This window comes from Anomaloglossus baeobatrachus, chromosome 6, assembly GCF_048569485.1.
Source record: "Anomaloglossus baeobatrachus isolate aAnoBae1 chromosome 6, aAnoBae1.hap1, whole genome shotgun sequence".
In the NCBI taxonomy this organism is placed as follows: Eukaryota; Metazoa; Chordata; class Amphibia; order Anura; family Aromobatidae; genus Anomaloglossus; species Anomaloglossus baeobatrachus.
In genome coordinates this window covers 573686711-573704354 of record NC_134358.1, presented here as the reverse complement: position 1 = coordinate 573704354, position 17644 = coordinate 573686711, and the positions used below count along the sequence as shown (strand labels likewise).

Genomic DNA, 17644 nt, shown 5'->3' with positions numbered 1-17644 from the left:
TTTGTCTCTCTCCGCTATCGAAATGGACCCGGTTAAGGTTCAGGCTATTTACGACTGGGTGCAACCGACTTCTCTAAAATCCCTTCAGCAGTTTTTGGGGTTTGCAAATTTTTACCGTAAATTTATAGCCAATTTTTCTGCCATTGTCAAACCTCTGACAGATTTGACAAAGAAGGAAGCTGATGGTGAGCATTGGACCCCAGAGGCAATTGTGGCCTTCCAGGAGCTTAAAAGGCGGTTCACTTCTGCCCCGGTCCTGCAGCAACCTGATGTGTCTTGCCAATTTCAAGTTGAGATCGATGCCTCAGAGATCGGAGCAGGAGCTGTTCTGTCTCAACGAGACGCTACTTCGGGTAAACTTAAGCCCTGTGCCTTTTTCTCTCGGAAGTTTGCTCCTTCTGAACGGAATTATGATGTGGGAAACCGGGAATTATTGGCTATGAAGTGGGCATTCGAAGAGTGGAGACATTGGTTGGAGGGGGCTAGACATCAAATTGTGGTGCTGACGGACCACAAGAATCTTACCTATCTGCAATCTGCCAAGAGGTTGAATCCTCGGCAGGCCAGATGGGCTTTGTTTTTTACTCGGTTTAATTTTGTGGTCTCTTTTTTTTTTGCCAGGCACCAAGAATGTTAAGGCCGATGCCCTTTCCAGGAGTTTCTGTGCTGTCTCTTTGGAGGTTGCTGAGCCGTTTACTATCCTGGATGATGGTGTAGTTCTCTCGGCCATTTCGCTTGATCTGCGGTTGGCACTGGCGGGATTTCAGGGGGATAAGCCTGACAGATGTCCTACAGGGAAACGGTTTGTCCCGGACCAATGGAGAACCCGAGTTGTCTCTGAGGTTTATTGCTCTGTTTTGGTGGGTCATCCTGGCATTTTTGGTACTGTGGATCTTGTGAGCCGCTCTTTTTGGTGGCCTTCCCTGTCCCGGGATGTCCGTAGTTTTGTGCAGTCGTGTGGAGTTTGTTCTAAGTCCAAGCCCTATTGTTCACGTTCTAGTGGGCTATTATTGACTTTGCCGGTACCTAAGAGACCTTGGACGCACATCTCTATGGATTCTATTTCAGAGCTTCCCGTCTCTCAGAAAATGACTGTGATTTGGTAATCTGTGATAGATTCTCCAAGATGGTCCACTTGGTTCCCCTATCTAAGGTGCCGTCTGCATCAGAGTTGGTGCCTTTGTTTTCCCAGCATATTGTTCTTTTGCTTGGTATTCCCGAATATATTGTTTCTGACAGAGGAGTGCAGTTCGTATCCAGATTTTGGAGGATTTTTTTGTTCCAAATTGGGTGTTCAGCTGTCTTTCTCCTCAGCGTTTCATCCTCAGACCAACGGTCAGACTGAAAGGGCTAACCAGACCCTGCAGACCTATTTACGGTGTTTTGTTTCTGCGGATCAGGATGATTGGGTTTCGTTTTTGCCTTTGGCTGAATTTGCCTGTAACAATAGGGCTAGCTCTAACACATTGATGTCCCCATTTTTCTGCAATTTTGGGTATCACCCCAGGTTCCTCTCGTGGCAGCTTGAGGCATCTGACTGTCCAGGGGTGGATTCTGTGGTAATCAGAATGCAGCAGATTTGGGGGCAGGTAGTGAATAAATTGTTTCAATCCCAAGAAACTGCCCAAAAGTTTGCCAACCGGTGTCGAACTGTTGGTCCCCGGTTTAAAGTGGGGGACATGGTGTGGTTGTCCTCTAGAAATATTCCTATGAGGGTTCCGTCTCCTAAATTTAAACCTAGATTTATTGGACCTTATAAGATTTCGGAGATTATCAACCCTGTATCTTTCCGTTTTGGCTCTACCTGCGTCATTTAAGATTCACAATGTCTTCCATAAGTCCTTGTTGAAGAAACATGTGGAGCCAACAGTTCCTGCAGCAGCGCCTCCTGACCCTGTTTTGGTACATGGGGATCTGGAGTATGAGGTTGAAAAAATTCTGGATTCCCGTCGCTGTAGACGGAAGCTTCAGTACCTTGTGAAATGGAAGGGTTATGGACAGGATGATAACTCTTGGGTTGTGGCTTCTGACATTCATGCGGACAGGTTGGTTCGCGCCTTCCATCATGCTCATCTTGAGCGACCCGGTGGCGTTGGTGAGGGTTCGGTGACCCCTCCTCAAGGGGGGGTACTGTTGTGAATGTCAGTTATGCTTTTGCTGCTGTGAGGCTCCCTCTTGTGGTCAGGAATGGATTGGACAGAGACCAGGTGTGCTGGAGTAATGGGCATTTCCATTGCTAACTCTCTGCCTATTTAAACCTTGGTCTGCTAGCAGTCTGAGCCGGTTCTCATTTGTTCTTTGGTTTACCAGCCTTCTCATCCTGCTCCAGACCACATCTACCCCAGATAAGTGCTTGGTTCTTTATGTTGTTTTGTTCTTTTGTTCTTATCTGGGTTTGTCATTTACTGTGGTTATTGTCAGTTTATTTGCATGCAGGGATCTTCCCTCTCTGTTGCTTAGCTGGGAAGCTCCGTGCAGCTATGTTTGGAGTTTTGCACCTATAAGTCCATGTGTTTGTTGCTTCTTGAATTTATAATTGTTCCTGTTTTCTGTTCATTGGTTTGACAAGAGCGCCTGATATAAGACGGAGTTCAGATCCTGCGATCTGAGGACTTTTTGTACTATCAGGTATTTGGATTTTTGTAGGGTTTTTCTCTGGCTACCATCAACCCCTTTCCTATCCTTTCCTATTTTGTCAATGGGGCCTCACCTTTGCTAATCCTATCATCCATCTGTGTATTGGGTTTTTCTATTTCACCGTAGTCTTTGAATGTGGGGGGCTTGCTATACCTTTTGCGGTCTATTTCTGAGGCAGAGAGCTATTCATCCTTCCTTCCTTTAGGATAGCTAGTTCTCTGGCTGGGTTCGCGGTGCATAGGATGTTAGTTCACCCCTCGGCTACTTCTAGTGTTGATGGTTAGTAAGGGGATGGCGGCCAGATTAGTTGCCAATGCTCTTGTCACCTTTTTTGCCAATGATCTATTGTGATCTTCCATGGTTCCGGATCATAACACCTGGGTAGGCAGGGGAAGAAGAGTAAGAGGAGGAGATTGGGGGATATATAAGGGAGCGACATTGGGGAGGTAAGTAGGAGGGTCCTTGGTAAGATGTACGATCTTATGGGTCGCCCTTGCGGTCGTGACATGCAGGATCCGGTCCGGATTGGCCAACTGCGTCCCCCAAGGAGAGGGGTTTAGTCGCACAGTTGGGGGTCTGGCGTCCGTTTCATCTGGCTGCTAAACCTCAACGAATTCCTCACTCGCTGAAAGGTCCGTGCGCTCTCAGGTAGTAGAGTATGGCTGGATGGCCTGAGCACGGATGGGAGAGCCCTGTCGGTTGCGGTCCTTCTTACGTGTTAGCGTCCCCTGTGGGTGGGGTGAAGTGGCTCAATGGACTTCATGACCCGGTTCGTGCCAGTGTGAAGTGACTGAAGAAGAGGCCTAGAGGTGACAGAAAGTGCTCAGGTGCCAGAGGTACGGACTGCTGCGAAATTATGTATAAGAGGAACAAATGTAAGGAACCCCTATGGGAAGAGTGTGCGTACCAGCGAAGCACGGACCGAGGCGACGCAGAAGATCAGGGAAAATAAAGCTGGCTTGTTCTGAGAAAAGAAACTTAGACTGGACTTTATTTCCAGAGAATGTGAATGTGGTGTCCCCTGACACTGTTATGGAGTCCTCCTGTGCGTGGTGCGGAGAGGGGGAGGCGAGGGGTTAATGACAGGCTGTGCTGTGACTTGTGTCCCCTGCTACCACGAGTACCACCGCTGCCTGCCCTGTGCCCTCCACCACATAGGCACAGCATAGTCCCAGCACAGGCACAGCACAGACAGAGCACAGAGACATCATAGGCACAGACACAGCACAGGCATAGGCACAGCACAAACACAGCAAAGACACAGCATAGGCACAGCTCAGGCACAGCCAAGAGGAATAGGACAGGATCCTCCTTCTCCACAAGGGCTGGGTCGTCTCGTAAGTGGTGACACAACCATCAGCGATTGATAGACTCTCCAAGTGCAGGGAAAGATTTTGGTTATTTCCAAAGGGGGAACTGATAAGAATATGAAGATTAATGAAGAGATATCAAATGTCTGCAGCCTCCTGCACCGCAGCCATCTTGTATCAGACATCACAAGACTTGTAGAGACTTCCTCATGATTAATCTTATTCCACACCTTAGAGATCCAGACCAGAGAGGCTTTACCCGCAGCTTGCCCTATAGGAAGTAAATGCGCATCCTGTGGGACGCCCCTGAGAGATTGTATAGAGACCCCATACTTCCCTAAATCTAGTTCTGCTTTTATCAACGGCATCTTTCGTGCACGGACCGCCGATATCACATCTTGAAGCAGACGACAGCAAACCCCCGAGAGGGCGCCCCAAAACAGGTAACTCATGCCACACAATCACACGTGTTCCTAGGTCATTTGTGCTGCAAAATATCTTCCCCTTATGTGTTTGTATCATTTATGTGCTAACGACTTCACTTCCCCCATATCTACCGCCATCTTCCACACTCTGTGCACTCCATCTATATCTGTCTCCCCTCCCCCATGTACAGCTCACATTCTCCATCCATATCAGTCCCTCTCTCCTCTCCCCTATGTACAGCTCACATTCTCCATCCATATCAGTCCCTCTCTCCTCTCCTTCCCTATGGCTGGAGAATATGAGCTGTACATATCAGTCCCTCTCTCCTCTCCTTCCCTATGGCTGGAGAATATGAGCTGTACATATCAGTCCCTCTCTCCTCTCCTTCCCTATGGCTGGAGAATATGAGCTGTACATAGGGAAGGGGAGAGAGGGACTGATATGTACAGCTCAGATTCTCTATCCATATCAGTCCCTCTCTCCTCTCCCCTATGTACAGCTCACATTCTCCATCCATAGTAGTCCCTCTCTCCTCCCCTTCCCTATGGCTGGAGAATATGAGCTGTACATAGGGAAGGGGAGGAGAGAGGGACTGATATGGATGGAGAATATGAGCTGTACATAGGGAAGGGGAGGAGAGAGGGACTGATATGGATGGAGAATATGAGCTGTACATAGGGAAGGGGAGGAGAGAGGGACTGATATGGATGGAGAATCTGAGCTGTACATATCAGTCCCTCTCTCCTCCCCTCCCTACCACCCCCAATGATGAATATGTCATCTATAAACCTGAACCACATGATGATATGGGGATGCCACCACTTCATGTCGTCACTAAAGACAATGGTTTCCTCCCACCAGCTCAGGTAGAGGTTAGCATATGAGGGAGCCCCGGGGCCCCCATTACTGTACCCCTGAGCTGGTGGACGTTCTTCCTGATGAAGATGACATAGTTGTGTGCTGATATGAACCAAAGCGAATTCAGTACAAAGTTGTTCTGTGTCACGCTCCTAATGCCCTAGATTGGAGCTAGTGTTGGATCGCCTGGATGCCCATGTTATGTGGTGTGCGGCTGAATAGAGCCGGCACCTCAATGGAGGCTAACATTGTGTTATTATCTATGATCACCTCATCCAGGTTCTGTAACAGGTCAGAAATGTCCCTGATAAAGGAGGGAAGAGACTCCACAAATGGGGGTAAGATGTTATATATACACCCCTCTGTTTCCTGTACTCCAGTCTCTGCGTGATACGGTCGGGCGTCCCCTCAGCGCCTCTGTCCCCTTATCATGGATCTTTAGAGTAGAATATTGGAATTACCGGACAGGTGACAGAAAATCCTGCTCCTTGCGAGATACTATACTCATATCTCCTTCCCCATCCAAGATGTCTACAAGGGCCTCCATGATCTGAACAGTGGGGGCCTCCATGATTTGTACAGTGGGGGCCTCCGTGATCTGTACAGTGGGGTCCTCTGCTGTTACCTCATAGGTATTGGCATCCTTAGGAATGGAGGGGCGCATCTTCAGATATTTGTGATGATCCATAATAACTAGGTTGCCCCCCTCGTTGGACACATTTGTCACTATTTGTTCATTTCTCCCCGATCCTTCCACGGCTGCTTTTCACCTTCTGTTAATTCTGCCTATTTGTTATATATAAATGGGGGCATCTTGCGCAGGTCCCTTTATACGACTGTGATATAAATGTCCACACTCCCTGTATCACTTTGTGGCCGTCTCTTTTTGCTATTTTTCTTTAGATTTGTGAAGGGACCTGATCCTTTGTCCCTATCATTTTCTAGTAACAGTCCCATAAGGGACTGATAACCTTCTAGATCATCTTCCGTCAAACCCACCCAACCTTTTACATTCCTCAATGTCATGATTTTTTTTAAATTCACTTTATATTCTTCCCAAAAAGGTTTATATCCTTCACCCACTGGAGACAATAGAATCCATTTGTTGGAACAAAGCCCAGCTCTTTTTTAGGACCTCGTATGCATTTATAGATAGACTAGCTGTACTATAAGCAAAAACTCCTAAAATTACCAATTTTTATTATTATTAACGTCTTAAAAGGGAAAATCCCAACATCAAATTTATAGTACAAGTATCCAAAAAGTACAGGGGAGGGGCCTGACCCTTGATTCACCCTATAAATCGCCCCTTCCTTGCCACGGAGGTCGGCACCCTAGAGGCCTGCGCAGTTGGCGCCCCCACTCAACGAAGACTATCCCTCCGGGCTCTAAATGACCCTAACAAATGAGGTGATAGTACTATGAGGAATGATTTCCAATATTTGAACCAACAATAATATCTCAAATATGCATAGAAATATACACACTGTCACCAATATAATTATAATAGAGACAATGGTGGGGTGCAATGACCCAGGAGAAAGCCATTCAAAGATGAACTAGTGGTTCAAAATAAACCGCCCGACGCGTTTCCCCTCATCTATATGAGGTTCTTCAGGGGTGGAAAATTTAGTCAGTTCAAAATTAACACAATAGAAAATCAAATGTTGGTAGTCCCATATCACACTGAGAACCAATTGTCCCCAAAACGTATACCGTCCCAATAAGTATGAGATAGAACCTGATGACTCACACCCATCAGGTTAAAGAATCAACCAGGGTGTTCAATCGCATATATAATGCTGGGACAAGGGGCAAAAAACAACAATTGTTCAAATATACAGCATTAGCTACTTAGCTTAAGCCTCAGTGTGCGATAGATAAGTAGCTAATGCTGTATATTTGAACAATTGTTGTTTTTTGCCCCTTGTCCCAGCATTATATATGCGATTGAACACCCTGGTTGATTCTTTAACCTGATGGGTGTGAGTCATCAGGTTCTATCTCATACTTATTGGGACGGTATACGTTTTGGGGACAATTGGTTCTCAGTGTGATATGGGACTACCAACATTTGATTTTCTATTGTGTTAATTTTGAACTGACTAAATTTTCCACCCCTGAAGAACCTCATATAGATGAGGGGAAACGCGTCGGGCGGTTTTTTATTTTGAACCACTAGTTCATCTTTGAATGGCTTTCTCCTGGGTCATTGCACCCCATCATTGTCTCTAATCTAATTATATTGGTGACAGTGTGTATATTTCTATGCATATTTGAGATATTATTGTTGGTTCAAATATTGGAAATCTTTCCTCATAGTACTATCACCTCATTTGTTAGGGTCATTTAGGGCCCGGAGGGATAGTCTTCGTTGAGCGGGGGCGCCAACTGCGCAGGCCTCTAGGGTGCCGACCTCCGTGGCAAGGAAGGGGCGATTTATAGGGTGAATCAAGGGTCAGGCCCCTCCCCTGTACTTTTTGGATATTTGTACTATAAATTTGATGTTGGGATTTTCCCTTTTAAGACGTTAATAATAATAAAAATTGGTAATTTTAGGAGTTTTTGCTTATAATTTTTCACGTTTGTACTTCTAAACTATCTTTCTTGATAAAAACTAGCTGTACTACTCGGCTTCGCCCGGGTTAATAACTGCTGTTAACAAAATAGAATGTATTAACAAAAATGTATTCTGCACACAAACACCACAAAACAAATAGATAGAAATGTAATTATTAAAAGGCAAAAACTAAGCTAATAGAAGCATTTCACAACATATATTTCAAAACCACAGATATTCCACACAGATTTAACTAAATTGGCCAAGTAATGTGCTCCGTCTGTCTCTTTCCAGGTCTGTCTCTGTCTGTCTTTTTCACCGTCTGTCTCTATCTCTCTGTCTTTTTCCCTGTCTGTCTATGTCTGTCTCTATCTCTCTGTCTTTTTCCCTGTCTGCATCTCTGTCTGTCTGTCTCTCTCTCTGTGTTTCTCTCTGTCTCTCTCTATCCGTCTCCCCACCAACATCTTATTACCTCACACAGAAGCTTCTTATACTATGAATGTCTTTTGTTCCTATAGCAACCACTCACAGCTCCTATTAATAACCTGTAGTTCCAGGCTCCATTTACTTTAATGAAGGCATGTTTTTTGGAGAGTAACTGTAAAGTGCGGGGTTAAATTTTCCTGTCAAAACATGTTCTACGCCGTTCCCTGGGTCACATGAGGTGTCTGTGCAAAACTTTGTGATTGTAAATGCGACGGTGCGGATACACTTTTCTTCTCACTTTTTCCCCATTATGTAGATAGGGGCAAAATTGATTGGTAAATTGGAACGCGCGGGGTTAAAATTTCACCTCACAACATAGCCTATGACGCTCTCGGGGTCCAGACATGTGAGTGTGCAAAATTTTGTGATTGTAAATGCTACGGTGCAGATGCCAATCCTGGACATACATACATACACACACACATATATACACACACACACACACACACACATACATACACACACACACACACACACACACACACACACACACACACACACACACATACATCTTTATATATTAGATTATGCTTTGAGAGATCGACAGTTTGTCCCTTATTCAGTTGTCCTCTGGCCTCCTCAGATAATTACTCATTTCATACGGTTCCTCAATTGATAACCGAGAGGAACCACCTGTTCCAAAAAAGAGGAAGCTGCTCCCTGTGATGATGAGGAGAGTGATGAGCGGACTCGCAGATAACCGGGACCGGCTGCTCCGTGTTATCTATTGTAACAATCTGGTTCCAGTCCGGAATGTTGGTAGAAGGGATAGGTGGGTAGGAGTGCGCTCGCTGTACTTACCGGGCAGCCGTCATGGCGGTACGCTGCTTCCAGGTCTCGCATTCACTTTCGGAGCCAATAATTAACCTTTGTTGAATAAAAACTGCTTTCCCCACCCACCAGCACCTGTGATTGGTTGCAGTCAGACGCATCCCCCACTGAGTGGCTGCATGTCAGCTGACTGCTTCCAATCACAGGCGCTATGCGCATCTATATCATCCAGTAAAAATAAATAAATAAAAAAATTGGCTTAGGGTCCCCCATATTATGATACCCAGCACAGATAAAGCCCACAGCTGCAGCCCCCAGCCCTGCACTTATCATGGATGTTTATCAGAATAAGAGGCAACGCATGCAAAACAATTTTTAAAAAAATATTTAAATAATTAAAAAATAATTTTAAAACACTAGCATGTGGTCCCCCCCAATTTTGATACCCAGCCAAAATAAAGTTGGACAGCTGGGGGCTGGCATTCTAAGACTGGGGAGGGCCATAGTTATTGGCCGCCCCTCCAGCCTAAAAATAGCAACCTGCAGCTGCCCAGGATGACAAGCCCGGCGCTTTACCCGGCTCATTCCGATTGCCCCAGTGCGGTGGCAATTGGGGTAATAAGGAGTTAATGGTAGCCCACAGCAGTCATTAAGTCCTAGATTAGTAATGGCAGGCATCTATGAGACACCCCATCACTAATCTGTGAGTGAAAAGAAATAACCACAAAAATCGAAAAAATCCTTTTTTTGCAATAAAATACTAAAAACACCCTCTTTCACCACTTTATCAACCCCAAAACACCCTTGCAGCTCAGACATAATCCACACAAGATGCCACGGTGATTCAGCTCTGCTACACCTCTGTAACAGCGAGCGGCCATAGAGCATGACTGCCCGCTGTGACTACAGACAGAGACTGAGCCGCAATCAGCAATGACGTCTCTCAGGTTATTTGCTTTCATAGTGGGAACCCCCAGCTTTGACCACAAATCACCTGAGTGATGTCACTGTTGATCGCGGCTCAGTCATCCTTTGTCTGCACTCACAGGGGGCAGTCATGTTCTATGGCACTTGCTGTGACTGACATGTAGCAGAGCTGAATCGCCGTGGGACCTCGTGTGGATTACATCGGACCTGCAGGGTGTTTTGGGGGTTTAATAAAGTGGTGACAGGGGGTGTTTTTTTGTATTTTATTCCAAATAAAGGATTTGCTCTGTGTTTGTGTTAATTTCTTTTTACTTATAGGATTAGTGATAGGGGGTCTAATAGACTTCTGCCCATCACTAATTTTGGGCTTGTTGACAGTAGTGTGCTGTTATTAACACCTCTTTAACTTGACTGCCACCGCACCAGGGCAATCGGGAAGAGCAGGCTAAAGCGCCGAGCTTGTCGCATCTAATGGATGTGACAATCCCAGGCTGCTTTTTTTTAGCTGGGAGGCTCCTAATAACCATAGGCCTCCCCAGTCTGAGAATACCAGCCCCCAGCTGTCGGGTTTTATCATGGCTGGGTATCAAAATTGGAAGGACCATATACCAGTTTTTAAATGATTTATTTAAATAATAAAAAAGCATGCGGTTCCTCCTAGTTTGATACACAGCCAAGATAAGCGCATGGCTGGAGGCTACAGCCTTCAGCCGTGGGCTTTATCTGTTCTGGGTATCACAATATGGGGGGACTCCAGGCCAATTGCTTCATTTATTTTTATACCAAGATACTGACCCGCAGACAGCGTCTGTGATTGGTTGCAGGCAGACGCTGTTACACTGGCTGGGCGCGCATCTGACTGCAACCAATCACAGATGCCAGGCCGGCCAGTGGGCGGGGAAAGCAGTGCATATGGATGAGCAATGATAAGTGGCCCAGGAAGTGAAGAAGAGGCCGAAGGAGCAGTGTACAGTCACGCAGGAGCAGTGTACAGTCACGCAGGAGCAGTGTACAGTCACGCAGGAGCAGTGTACAGTCAGGCAGGAGCAGTGTACAGTCAGGCAGGAGCAGTGTACAGTCAGGCAGGAGCAGTGTACAGCCAGGCAGGAGCAGTGTACAGCCAGGCAGGAGCAGTGTACAGCCAGGCAGGAGCAGTGTACAGCCAGGCAGGAGCAGTGTACAGTCACGCAGGAGCAGTGTACAGCCAGGCAGGAGCAGTGTACAGTCGCACCGGAGCCTCGGTAAGTATAAAGCGCTCATTTCATTCTTATTTTCTCTATTTTTTTTCTTGAGTGCCAGCAGGGCTGTCACTAGGAATTTCAGGGCCCCTGACTGACATCATTTTGGGGTCCCCTTGAGACTCCACCCCAGCTCCGCCTCCATCCCTGCTCCACCTCCACTCTGGTTTGTAAGGCAATAAATGAAGGGTGAAGGGGCCCCCCTTCTGTTGGGGCCCCGGACTAGAGTCCTGTTTGTCCTCCCCTGGTGGCGACCCTGGTGCCAGACCCGGATCAAACACATGGAATCCCGAGCACCTTTGAAACTGCGCGGATCTGGACTTTTACAGTCCGGGTCTGCCCATCACTAATGATGAGGAGAGTGATGAGGACACTGACTGTTTCTTAAGGCGTCCCTTAGTGTTTAGCATCTCCTTGCGCCTGCCATTTGCGTCTAGTGGGAACACGTCTATGTGTGAACCCAGTTCTAGTTATCATTTTCTCTGAATCCGACGAGAGATCTGACCTTGTCACTGCATCCAACCCATATGCCGGTTAGCTCCGAATTAATCCCTTTCGAATGTGTAGTCATATTTGTGTAAAAAAAAAAAGTACACATATTTGGTATTGATGCGTCAGTAACAACCCGATCTATAAAACTGTCAGACTAGTTAACCCCTTTACTGAACAGTGTAAAAAAAACAAACAAAAGAAACCTTGTTTTTTCATTAAACAGCTGGAAAAAAGTGGAATAAAAAGCGATCAAAAAGTCATATATAAATAAAAATGGTACTGTTGAAAATGTCATCTTGCCCACAAAAAACAATCCACTATACAGCTCCATCAGCAAAGATATTAAAAAAAAACTAACTCCAAGATTTCTGCAACACAAAAACTGTTTGTTATTTCTATAAAATAGTTTTACGGTGTAAAAGCGGCAAAACATAAAAAAACTATATAAATCTGGTATCGCTGTAATCGTACTGAAAGGAGGGATAAAGCCGACTAATCACTGATACCGCACAGTGAGCGGTGTAAAAAATAAATAAAGAGAGCCAATTCTTCAACTGCTGTTGATCTGTTCATTCTACCTCCCAAAGATCACAGTACGGCGCGGCTCACATTATCCTGCGCTCTACGCTGAGCGCTTACACCGGGGATTGTGTGTAAATCTCTGAAAAATGTGATTCAGACATAATTCCTAAAGTAAAATCCACTGTACTGAGGCAGAGGGGTCACTTAGACCTCCCATCTGGTCTGTGGTCCGGCGGTGTCCATCTTTTCGCTCCTCAAGATGTGCACAAAAGTGCGTTCATCAACAATTTTGTTCACCCTTGATAAGACGGACACCGCTCAAGAGGCCATAAGGAGTCCGGAGTAACTCTGCTGCCTCATTAGTGAATGGATCTGTTGCGGGTTTGACTTGAATCACGTATATCGGATATGTAGATGGAAACCCTAATGTAAGTGCTCAGCATAGAGCACAGGATAAATGTGACCTGATGCCAAATGTTCTGTACTCCAAATTGACACCAACAGCATTCAATCCAACCAACAAAAACACAAGTCCACACTCAGGTCTGTCATCTGTTAACATAAATATAGAGGGCTTCCACGTTACTGATAGTACAAAGGCTCTGGAAAAAAAATGCTATGGCTTCCCTTCAAAAAAGAAATCCATAAAATTCAGCCCTCCCAAATCCAAATTCCACCCCTCTTTCTGAGCTGCACAGTGTGCCTAAACCACAGGTAGTGTTCACATGTTTGGCATTGTTGTAGTGAGGAGAGACCACTTACTTTACAGGGGGCAGGTTTCCAGAAGCACGAGCTGGGCACAATGTACGGGCGCTACAATGTACTGGGCACTACAAGGGCTTATTTGCAATTTTTTTTATTCTGCAACATTCACTGCATTTGACATCATGGATATTTTTCCAGAGACTAATAAATCATCAGTACGCCCGGAGATGAATTCCTAGAGAGGTGTAATTTACATAATTTGGTCACTTGAGGAGGTTTCTGTTGTTCTGGTGTAAAGCCCCACAGGTGTTGTGTAGCGGTGCATTACCTTCAGGGACTCCACGTGGCGGGACACTCTGGTCACAGGTAGGGAACCTTCTTTTTAGGATTTTCGTGACACCACTCTCGGTATTGCGGTCAAGGGGACCGCCACTACAGATTAAGGGGTGCCTGGGCCTGATGGTGGGTGCAGTCAGTTGTAGTGGCCTCCCAAGAGTGAGACAAGCCCCAGGGCCCTTTGTAGGTGTGTGGCACCACAAGTCGCAGAATGACTCACACGCACAAGCAGAAGGGTGAGTAACCCGGGCGTAGCTGGGATGAACCAGACTGGAACCAGGTATCCTTCCGGCTGGCTGATGAGGGTGACTACCAACTCGCCTTCCTTAGCCCTTTGTGTTTTTGTGGTGACCCCGACTTGAAGTCCCTACGGGGGTCACCCAGGGAAGTTGCTGCTGCCTGTTCTCCCCTCGTTTCGGCCCGTTTCCTTGTAGCCTGGACCAGATCACTCCGGCTGCTTGCCTCCTGTGAACTATGGGCCCTCTCTTTGCTACGTGGCTGCGGACTCTGTAGTGTTGTCTTGAGGGTCTGAAGTGCCCCCTCAGGCAGGTTTGGCAGAAGAAAGGTGAATCTATCTCTGCACTGGGACCTGTTACCCTTGCGGGCCTGGTACCTCCCTGGCAGTTCCCTTACTCTGCCACCACTTTGCTCTCTCTAGCCTTAGGTGGATTTCGGGCGGCACTAACAGGTGACCGATCTCCCCCGTCGGTAGTCACTGCGCGGACGCTGTTAGACTGCAACAGCTCCAGGGTCCTCTTACTGCGACTGCTCTCCCTGAGCTGCACACTAAAACTGGTTCACTGCTCCTCCTCTCCTGTTCTTGCCTACGCCACCTAGCAACCAGGCTCTCTACCACACCCCTTGAGGGGACATGGAGGCTACGCCCCCTCCTGGAATCTCTCAGGAGTCCCTTCAAAGGTCAATGTGTGAGACCTGATTACTATGCACCTGTGTAGTCACACCTCGGTCAGCCTTCTGGATTACCTGTGTTGCACTGCCCCCAGCATGGGCGCAGTACTCAGTGGTGCCTGACCAGGTCAGGGGCGCCACACTGGCACTTAGGGGCTCAGCAAATGGAGTCCACAAAGTGAAAAACAAATGTGGATTGAGACATGTGATTCTGGAACTCGTGAATATACGTACAAACCACCGCCCGACAAAGGTGGAAACCGCTGAGCCGATGCTGACGCATACCCACTCACACCACCTTCCACCCTATCATTTGTCCTCTGAGGTGTGGACATATGTGGTGTGTCAAACACAAAACGCAGATTGGCACAAGACCTGTGCCATCTGCGGGGCCCCCCACCCGCACAGGCCCACCTCACTGTACCCAGTTATAAATGTAGATGGCACACTCTATGTCCCAATGCAGAAAACTCAGGGTACTTGCGTCCCCATGGCCATCTTAACTCTGGGCACTTCTGCCCCGGCGGCCATATTAACTCTGGGCACTTCTGCCCCGGCAGCCGTCTTGGCCCCAGTAGTATCAGGATTATTCACCAGCGTAACGGGTGAGGTAAGGAGGATGAAAAGGAATTGGAGGCTCAAAATGAGCTAGTCACCCCCGACAACGTTTGGGACAATTGACCCAGACCCTCACCCACCAAGGGTTATCCCCATATGACTCAGGTCCATCTATTAACGGAAATATAGGGGGCTTCCATGTTACTGGTAGTAAAAAAGGTTCTGTTAAAGCACTATGACTCCCCCTCAAATCAGAAATTCAGCTCTTCCAAATTCAAATGCCCCCCTCCATTCTGAGCACCACAATGTGCCTAAACCAGTTAGCATCCACGTTTGGCACTGTTGTAGTGCAAAAATACGGCTTAATTTACCGGGTGCAGGTTTACAGAAGCACAAGTTGGGCATAATGTACGGGCACTACAGTGTACTAGGCACTACAAGGGCTTTATTGCAATTTTTAATTTTGCAACATTCACTGCATGTGACTCCATGGGTGTTTCCAGAGACTAAATCGTCACTACAACCAGTAGATGAATTCCCAGAGGGGTGTAATTTCCAAAATGTGGTCACTTGAGGGGGTTTCTGCTGTTCTGGTGCTTAGGGGCTTTGCAAATGGAGTCTGCGAACTATTCTAGGAAAATCTGTGCTCAAAAAATCAAATGGCGCTCCTTCCCTCCTGAGCCCTGCGGTGCGGCCAAACAGTCACATGTGGGGTATTGCGCATTCAGAAGACATTGTGTAATACCGGAAAGAACAGACACTGCGCATATATATAGGAGAGCGCACCCTGTACAATAAAGGAGAAGTAACCTCTATTGTGTATCCAATACTAAACTCAACTAACACACATAAGACAAGAGCGGCCGCCCCTATCACACCACATAATCATGCACAGATGTATGCTGCATGTGCAATATAATGTATATATACAGACATCATCCATAATGCAATATAACACACATAAGACAAGAGCAGCCGCCCCTATCACACCACATAATCATGTACAGATGTATGCTGCATGTGCAATATAATGTATATATACAGACATCATCCATAATGCAATATAACACACATAAGACAAGAGCGGCCGCCCCTATCACACCACATAATCATGCACAGATGTATGCTGCATGTGCAATATAATGTATATATACAGACATCATCCATAATGCAATATAACACACATAAGACAAGAGCGGCCGCCCCTATCACACCACATAATCATTCACAGATGTATGCTGCATGTGCAATATAATGTATATATACAGACATCATCCATAATGCAATATATCACACATATGAAGAGCGGCCGCCCCTATCACACCACATAATCATGCACAGATGTATGCTGCATGTGCAATATAATGTATATATACAGACATCATCCATAATGCAATATATCACACATAAGACAAGAGCGGCCGCCCCTATCACACCACATAATCATGCACAGATGTATGCTGCATGTGCAATATAATGTATATATACAGACATCATCCATAATGCAACATATCACACATAAGAAGAGCGGCCGCCCCTATCACACCACATAATCATGCACAGATGTATGCTGCATGTGTAATATAATGTATATATACAGACATCATCCATAATGCAATATATCACACATAAGACAAGAGCGGCCGCCCCTATCACACCACATAATCATGCACAGATGTATGCTGCATGTGCAATATAATGTATATATGCAGACACCATCCATAATGCAACATATCACACATAAGACAAGAGCGGCCGCCCCTATCACACCACATAATCATGTACAGATGTATGCTGCATGTGTAATATAATGTATATATACAGACATCATCCATAATGCAATATATCACACATATGAAGAGCAGCCGCCCCTATCACACCACATAATCATGTACAGATGTATGCTGCATGTGTAATATAATGTATATATACAGACATCATCCATAATGCAATATATCACACATAAGACAAGAGCAGCCGCCCCTATCACACCACATAATCATGCACAGATGTATGCTGCATGTGCAATATAATGTATATATACAGACATCATCCATAATGCAATATATCACACATAAGACAAGAGCAGCCGCCCCTATCACACCACATAATCATGCACAGATGTATGCTGCATGTGCAATATAATGTATATATACAGACATCATCCATAATGCAACATATCACACATAAGACAATAGCAGCCGCCCCTATCACACCACATAATCATGCACAGATGTATGCTGCATGTGCAATATAATGTATATATACAGACATCATCCATAATGCAATATATCACACATAAGACAAGAGCGGCCGCCCCTATCACACCACATAATCATGCACAGATGTATGCTGCATGTGCAATATAATGTATATATACAGACATCATCCATAATGCAATATATCACACATAAGACAAGAGCGGCCGCCCCTATCACACCACATAATAATCATGCACAGATGTATGCTGCATGTGCAATATAATGTATATATACAGACATCATCCATAATGCAACATATCACACATATGAAGAGCAGCCGCCCCTATCACACCACATAATCATGCACAGATGTATGCTGCATGTGCAATATAATGTATATATACAGACATCATCCATAATGCAACATATCACACATAAGACAATAGCAGCCGCCCCTATCACACCACATAATCATGCACAGATGTATGCTGCCCGCCCGTGAGTGAAATGGGGGTGTTTGATGTGGGGATTGTTATAGTTCGTGACGCCACCCACGGTTGTGGTGATTGCACCACCGCTGCTCAGTGTGGGGGTCCCGGGGATGGTGATGCGGAGCAGCCAGGTGTTGTGTTGCCCCTCCGTGGGTAGGGGTTGTTGATCCCGGGGCCCGGTGATGAGATGTGAAGTGTAGGGCCTGGAGGGCGCAGG

General features: G+C 46.2%; 1 protein-coding gene across 1 annotated transcript in view; it reads left to right on the top strand.

Moving 5' to 3' along the window:
* Positions 1-4303: 4303 nt before the first annotated feature.
* Positions 4304-17644, top strand: part of LOC142243695 (uncharacterized) — a 541000-nt gene continuing 527659 nt past the window's right edge. The window contains exon 1 of the mRNA XM_075315856.1: positions 4304-4390. The gene's annotated coding sequence lies outside the window, so the exon portion shown is untranslated. The remainder of the gene's footprint in view (positions 4391-17644) is intronic.